The sequence below is a fragment of the Silurus aristotelis genome (assembly GCF_946808225.1).
Source record: "Silurus aristotelis genome assembly, chromosome: 1".
NCBI classification, from domain to species: Eukaryota; Metazoa; Chordata; class Actinopteri; order Siluriformes; family Siluridae; genus Silurus; species Silurus aristotelis.
Window position 1 is genome coordinate 38,724,270 of NC_139574.1, and position 8,360 is coordinate 38,732,629.

Genomic DNA, 8,360 nt, shown 5'->3' on the forward strand with positions numbered 1-8,360 from the left:
TAATATACAGATGGATATATATGTACTATGAATATAATGTACAGATGAATATATATGTATTATGAATATTATATGCAGATGGATAAATATGTACTATGAACAGTAATGTACATATATGAGAATATATGTACTACGAACATGATTTACAGATGAACAATGATATACAGGTGAGTATATATGTACTATGAACATGATTTACAGATGCCTATTACTATAAACAGACATTTACAGAAGGATGTGAATGGTGAACATAATATATTGATATTACAAAAAACAGAAAACGGGTATATATACAAAGGTAATAAGTTAATGGTGAGCAGCAATACAAAGAGAGCAGTGTGCAAATGAGCAGAGTTTTGTGCATAGAAATATATACATGGAATGCCAACTCCTGCGAGACTTGCATTAGTCCAATGCTAATATGTTGAGTCCACGAGATTACAGCGCGAGTTTGTAGCGTTCACTTCCGGTACGTTTTGTTTACTATGGGAAAGTTGCGTTCTTTCGATCTATTTTTATTGTATTTGCTCATATCATGGCTGTTTCATCTGCTGAAGCATGGAAGGTATGTTTATTTCATTTTATATAAACATTTCTAATAATTTTATAGTCATGACTGCAATCATAGTTATTTATTTATAAAGATAGATTTTCGATTGGCATAGTCATAGGTCTAGGACCTAGGTCTAGTCTAGATTTGACTGAATCAATACCGTTTATTGCGAAGGCCAGATTTTCATGGTTAAGGCTAGATCCAAGAAGAGATACACGAGTGTATTGCCTAGAAGGCTAGATTTCTGACAGTCTAAATTGCTTTATATATGAAAATATGGATAGATTTACAGATTATGAACTAGATCTAGAGGACTTATAGATTTTTAATTGCTTATCAGACATCATTCAGCAATTTTGCCAGGGGGCTCTGAACTGAACTGTTTATAGCCCCCTGGCAGCCAGTAAGTAGCCTGCTTTGTACGTTAGATTTTCTAATATCATAAATGATATTGCAGAAGGAGTTGTGTGATATCTTCAACGACCTCAATTTAGTTCTGGTTGATGAAGCATACACATCAAACAGCCCTGTAGTAGTAAGTGTTATTTCTGGCATGCCTAAATAACCATATAAATGTAGTAACTAAATATATGATGTTTTTGTCAGTGTAGTATAGACTCATAGGAATACATAACTATTTGCTACATAAATTTTTATTTCACCAAGATTTGATCCAACCATATTATTAATTGTTCCACCATGTTTGTTTCTTTTTTGTGAATGATACATATGCTCTAGGACATACAATAACACAATAGAAGTATATTGTAACAAATGTTTTAAACATGAAATACTGACTCAAATTTTTTTATAGATGCCCGACAGACCAATAGCAAAACTCGTAGAGAGCGTTCTCAAGGATATCACTCCATTATTAAATTTCCATGAAGCTGCAAGGAAATTGGAAAATAATGGTCTCGATGGTAGGAATTAACTACATTAATAGGCATCATAATCAGATTCACATTTATCACATTTATATAATTTTCTTAAAGGTAATAACTTTTCATATATATATATATACAGTGAGGAAAATAAGTATTTGAACACCCTTCTATTTTGCAAGTTCTCCCACTTAGAAATTATGGAGGGGTCTAAAATTGTCATCGTAGGTGCATGTCCATTGTGAGAGACATAATCTAAAAATAAAAATCCAGAAATCACAATGTATGATTTTTAAACTATTTATTTGTATGATACAGCTGCAAATAAGTATTTGAACACCTGAGAAAGTCAATGTTAATATTTGGTACAGTAGCCTTTGTTTGCAATTACAGAGGTCAAAAGTTCCCTGTAGTTTTTCACCAGGTTTGCACACACTGCAGGAGGAATTTTGGCCCACTCCTCCACACAGATCTTCTCTAGATCAGTCAGGTTTCTGGCCTGTCGCTGAGAAACACGGAGTTTGAGCTCCCTCCAAAGATTCTCTATTGGGTTTAGGTCTGGAGACTGGCTAGGCCATGCCAGAACCTTGAGATGCTTCTTACAGAGCCACTCCTTGGTTATCCTGGCTGTGTGCTTCGGGTCATTGTCATGTTGGAAGACCCAGCCTCGACCCATCTTCAATGCTCTAACTGAGGGAAGGAGGTTGTTCCCCAAAATCTCGCAATACATGGCCCCGGTCATCCTCTCCTTAATACAGTGCAGTCGGCCTGTCCCATGTGCAGAAAAACACCCCCAAAGCATGATGCTACCACCCCCATGCTTCACAGTAGGGATGGTGTTCTTGGGATGGTACTCATCATTCTTCTTCCTCCAAACACGTTTAGTGGAATTATGACCCACAAGTTCTATTTTGGTCTCATCTGACCACATGACTTTCTCCCATGACTCCTCTGGATCATCCAAATGGTCATTAGCAAACTTAAGACGTGCCTGGACATGTGCTGGTTTAAGCAGGGGAACCTTCCGTGCCATGCATGATTTCAAACCATGACGTCTTAGTGTATTACCAACAGTAACCTTGGAAACGGTGGTCCCAGCTCTTTTCAGGTCATTGACCAGCTCCTCCCGTGTAGTTCTGGGCTGATTTCTCACCTTCCTTAGGATCATTGAGACCCCCGAGGTGAGATCTTGCATGGAGCCCCAGTCCGAGGGAGATTGACAGTCATGTTTAGCTTCTTCCATTTTCTAACGATGCTCCAACAGTGGACCTTTTTTCACCAAGCTGCTTGGCAATTTCCCCGTAGCCCTTTCCAGCCTTGTGGAGGTGTACAATTTTTGTCTCTAGTGTCTTTGGACAGCTCTTTGGTCTTGGCCATGTTAGTAGTTGGATTCTTACTGATTCTATGGGGTGGACAGGTGTCTTTATGCAGCTAACGACCTCAAACAGGTGCATCTAATTTAGGATAATAAATGTAGTGGAGGTGGACATTTTAAAGGCAGACTAACAGGTCTTTGAGGGTCAGAATTCTAGCTGATAGACAGGTGTTCAAATACTTATTTGCAGCTGTATCATACAAATAAATAGTTTAAAAATCATATATTGTGATTTCTGGATTTTTGTTTTAGATTATGTCTCTCACAATGGACATGCACCTGCGATGACAATTTCAGACCCCTCTATGATTTCTAAGTGGGAGAACTTGCAAAATAGCAGGGTGTTCAAATACTTATTTTCCTCACTGTATATTTATGTATGTATGTATGTATATATATATATATATATATATATATATATATATATATATATATATATATATATATATATATATATATATATATATATATATATGGGGCATGCTTATTTTACAGAGTTTTCTTCATGTCTGGAAAGCCATCTGCAGAATTGTCTGGTGCAAGTATCTACAGTGAAGGGAATAAATAGAGAGGCTTCTCAGGCAAAGTTCTACCAAACAGCATCTGGTGGCATGGAGGATTTGGTGGCAATCAGCAGCAGTCACCAGTTGACGATGTGGGTCGCAACGGAGGTGTTTCATCTGCTGATGCAGGAACAGAAACCTAATATACAGGAACAAGATACAGCAATTGTTGAACCAGTGACCAAAGAAGAGCAGGATATAACTTATTATATAGGGGTATTTGTGATTTCCCAACTTATGAAAAAATCAAAAACAGATGCAGAAAGAGATATGTTTGCAAAACTGATCAATAATAAAAAGGAAAATGACAACACTCTGCTTGCAGCAAAATCTCATTAGACAAAAATGTGTACAAGAATGCATGTTTGGAGAATGGTGTTGTGCAGAACTGTTTTTTCACTGCGACATATAAATGTGACAATTCTGAAACAAAGGATTGTGTTTCATCCAGTATTATATTATTGTATTTTCTTGTTCGGGCCCATAAAAAATGCAAAGTAATTGTAGAAAATGTTCTTTCTAAGCACAGGGTATCTAAGAAGGAGAGAGCTCTCCAATCCAAGTTGAGCAGATAATCAAGAGTTATTTTCTTAAAAGTATGTCAAATGCATTATCACAGTAATAGAGATTTATGGGGTGCTAAATTGTAATTAATGAAGGGTCCTTTTTATGGTTTGATAATTAGTCAAGAAGTTATTTGTTAATGTTGGGGTTTCATAGTGAACAGATAAGGATGCCTATATTTTCCATGAGGTAAAAAAATCCAGTGAAAATCGCTTTGTTAGTTTTTAATGCCACATACCAGACTCAAACCCAGGTCAGATTAAAATAAATAATACTGGAATTTCTGTCAGCTTCTGTTGTTGTTTTATATTCTTGATATTATTTTTAATAGTTACCCTCAATAAAATTTGTGAATGACATACAGTACAGACTACAGTAAGGGCAGAGTTTTTTAGATTTAGTTTTCGAAATATTTTGATATCAAGATCTGAGAGTTCATGCATTATGATATAAACATGCTAGGGTCCAAACTAAACATGTTTAAATTATGCTTTCAATTTCTGAATTTAATACAAGAATGAATTACATACTTAACGTAATCTCGTAATCTTGGGTAGCGGTGTGTTGTCAACCTCCAATACATTGACCTGACGTTTCCTACGAATATTTCCCTTCGGCAGCAAAGTCAAAGCTAATTTGCGTTGAATACGCAGCTTGTTTTTCTGATATCTGTAAAATAAAATAAATTTCTGTGTTGCAGCATGAATGAACATGTCGACAGCCGTAACTGATCTGTCTTCTCATTTTTAACACATTACCTTAGCTAAACATGATGTTAATTGAAGTTTTGACAATATATTTTGACATACCCATAAGTCCATAATGTAGGATTTCAGCCCGGACACCTATGCTACGGTGCCTGCCAAAGTGTTCCTCTAATGGATCCTGACAAAATCGGTATATATTTCTATGAACAAGGTCTAAGTGAGAACGCACCGGAAGTGTACGCTACAAACTCTCGCTGTAATCTTGTGGACTCAACATTTTGCCACGGGATTCGAAGTTGGCATTCCATTTATATATTTCTATGGTTTTGTGTAAAGTCTATTAGTGCAATATCAAAGTGTGAGGTGAGAAGTGAGCAAGTGAGCATGAGTTTTTGTGTAGACTGTCCATTAGCGATATAACGAAGTGTGAGGTGTGGGGGCAAATGTGGTAGTGTATCAGCGAGGGGCAGAGTTCAGTAAAGAATTTGAAGTGCTCACACTGCAGTAGATCGCTCGCACACTACCTGCTCTATAAGCACTTTAGGTGCAGAACATTTAGTGACTCTTTTAAGGGGGTTGAATCAAGGCAAAAGGGTTTAAAAAGCAAATGAATACTGAGGTTATACCGCCATCTCCAGATAACTGTATACATTTTTGTCAAATTGAACGTTTGGTGTGAGGATCAGGGAGCATTTGACCGAACTTTTTGTGTTTTAGTGCCATCTACAGGAAACTCGACGGTACTGTCCGCGTGCACGCGAAGGGGTGTAGTGGACTTTAGCCAAGAGGGTCGACATTGAGCGCTACACCTGAAACATCCGAACACAAGTAAGTTTTTAAAACCTAAGACCAGACAAAAAGAAACCAAAACCTAGCTATATGTTTACTTGTTAGGCACGGCAGGAAATATAGTCAGAGGATGAAAGTGGAGGGGATGTTTGCATGTGTGAAAGACCGTTATGTGCACCCACATCCCCTCAGTAGGGGGTTACGGAGGATGAAAGAAGTTAGTTGTGGTGTTTGTATGTGAGTGTTTGTGCTGCGATTACCATCAGCAACAGGTCACTTTGTCACAGATGCACACAACCAATTCTGGATGTAAGGCATTTCAGGTTTGGTGACAGTGTAGTGTGTGAGAAAGAGACAGAATATTATTCAGCCTTATATTCAGTCATATTATATATGAAATTGTCATATTTCCAGTCACAATTTTTTTATTTAAGGCTGAATTGTGTGTTTATGGAAAGCCAAATGGGATTTGATCAGTTTCTTTCTCATAATTGCTTGGTTACGGATGCAAGTATCATCCCCGCGCCTGTTGGCGTTACCGTGCCTCTTGTTTTTCAGTCAGCAGTTCTAGAGTTGCTGGATCCAAATTGGTCTGTTCGGTGTACCATAAGAAAAAATATTTATTCACATTAAATTTCTCTCTCAGTCACATGCACTTTTCCCCTGTAATCTCAGTCAATAATTCAATTATATGTGTTCAACTAACGTGCTTATTTCATGTGTCCTCAAAAGGATCTGATATGCACTATATCATGACATAAATCAGGGGTGGCAAACTCAGGCCCGTGTAATTATATTTGGTCCGCGAGATCATATTAAATGTGTATTAGAGCTGTCCCGCCAGTATATAGCGCATACACCGCTAATACTACAAATCCCAGAATGCTTTGTTAGTGCGTTAGACGAGACCGCTGAAAAACTCAGCGCTGAAGTTACCCGGTGATTTACCGACTTTGAAGCCCAGAAGAGAAACGCTCAAATCAAAGTACGACTCTGTGTGTGCTGCACAGTTTCCATGTTTCCTCCCCGACACACTGCTCCAACTCCGTGCCCCAGCTGCTCAAATGCTCTCTATGTTCGGCAGCACATATCTTTGTGAGCAACAGCTCAGAGCCTAAACCCCAGACATGATGCCAGGTATCTGGCTTCAACCAATCAGAGTAAATCAGAGTGTAAAAACTGAGCTTGAATGAATGTTGTCTTTATGCACTTTTTCTAATCCAAGGCATGGACTGTTAATAGATGAAAGATTGCCTTTATTAATTGAAGGAAATTATTATTATTTTTGGTTGTTTTGTTGTTCGCCTGTGAAAAAAGATTTACATTAAAAAGGAACTTTAAAGGCTACAAATAGAGAGAGAGAGAGAGAGAGAGAGAGAGAGAGAATGAATAAGAAATTAATACCACTGATGTGTTTTATTTCAAATTTAATTTTTTCATGTGTTTATAATATTAAACTTTGGTTGTTCCAGATTCAATGTTTAAGCAAAACTTAAGTTTGTTTCCATATGAAAAGGTTCAACATTACACATCTGGAGAGACGGAAAACATGCACAATTGTAGTCAATTTTTCAATAAATATTGAGTTTGGCCCCTGACATAGGTGGACAGAGAGAGAGAGAGAGAGAGAGAGAGAGAGAGAGAGAGAGAGAGAGAGATAGAAAAAAATTATAAACGCAAAGCTTTAGTTTTTCATGAGCTGAACTCAAAGATCTAAGACTTTTTCTATGTACACAAAAGGCCTATTTCTCTCAACTATTGTTCACAAATCTGTCTAAATCTGTGTTAGTGAGCACTTCTTCTTTGCCGGGAAAATCCAATACAATAAAAGGCCACTCTAAAATGTGCAGTTTTATCACACAGCTCAATGCCACAGATGTCGCAAGTTTTGAGGGAGCGTGCAATTGGCATGCTGACTGCAGGAATGTCTACCAGAGCTGTTGCCTGTGAATTAAATGTTAATTTCTCTACCATAAGCCGTCTCAGAGAATTTGGCAGTACATCCAACCGGCCTCACAACCGCAGACCACGTGTAACCACACCAGCCCAGGACCTCCACATCCAGCATCTTCACCTCCAACATTGTCTGAGACCAGACACCCGGACAGATGCTGCAACTATCGGTTTGCATAACCAAAGAATTTCTGCTCAAACTGTCAGAAAGGGAAGCCCATCTGCATGCTAATCATCCTCATCGGGGTTTCAACCTGACTGCAGTTCGACTTGAGTGGGCACATGCTCACATTTGATGGTGTCTGTCACTTTGAAGAGGTTTTTACTGTACAGGATAAAATGCGTGAGGCAAATGGTGGTCACACCTGATACTGACTGGTGTGAAGAGATGACAGACAGACAAGATAGTTTTTTTTCCTAAATAAGATTAGTTTACTTTTAATGTGATTAATGTGAAAGCCTACCAGTTTGATACACACTTCTGAAATAACCAATTTGCTCAATTAACCTTTAATTATATGTTATTAATAATTAATGATATTCATCTATGTGAAGACACTGAACATGTTAATGATTTCTCACAATAATTATCAACAATGATTTAACAAGGTAGGAAACAGCTATTTTTAGAAAAGGCCTGCGGGTGACTCATGTGGTCATTGTGGACTACCTGGTGCCATGTTGGTGACTCCTGATAATATTACTGCATTAATATTAATATATTATTAATATATTAACAGTGCTATATTTGGTAACACTAACCTGCTAAATACTATTTTTCTTAACATGGGTGTAGTCTTCTAGTTTAAGCTTTGGAGACTTGTTTGTGCAATCGGTTTCCACATTTTTTAGTAGTAATACAAAATACACTCAACACGTTTATTACAAAAAAGACAGAATTTTAATCAATATAAAGACATTAATAACATAAAATTATGCAATAAAACACTAAGCATACATTACTTTTTTCTG

The 8,360-nt window shown here is 37.4% G+C and overlaps 1 long non-coding RNA gene across 1 annotated transcript; it reads left to right on the forward strand.

Moving 5' to 3' along the window:
* Window positions 1–367: 367 nt before the first annotated feature.
* LOC310726554 lies at window positions 368–3,447 on the forward strand. Its single transcript, XR_014533790.1, has 3 exons — window positions 368–565; window positions 1,011–1,088; window positions 3,308–3,447. It is a non-coding gene; the product is annotated as an uncharacterized lncRNA (long non-coding RNA).
* The last annotated feature ends 4,913 nt before the right edge of the window (window positions 3,448–8,360 follow it).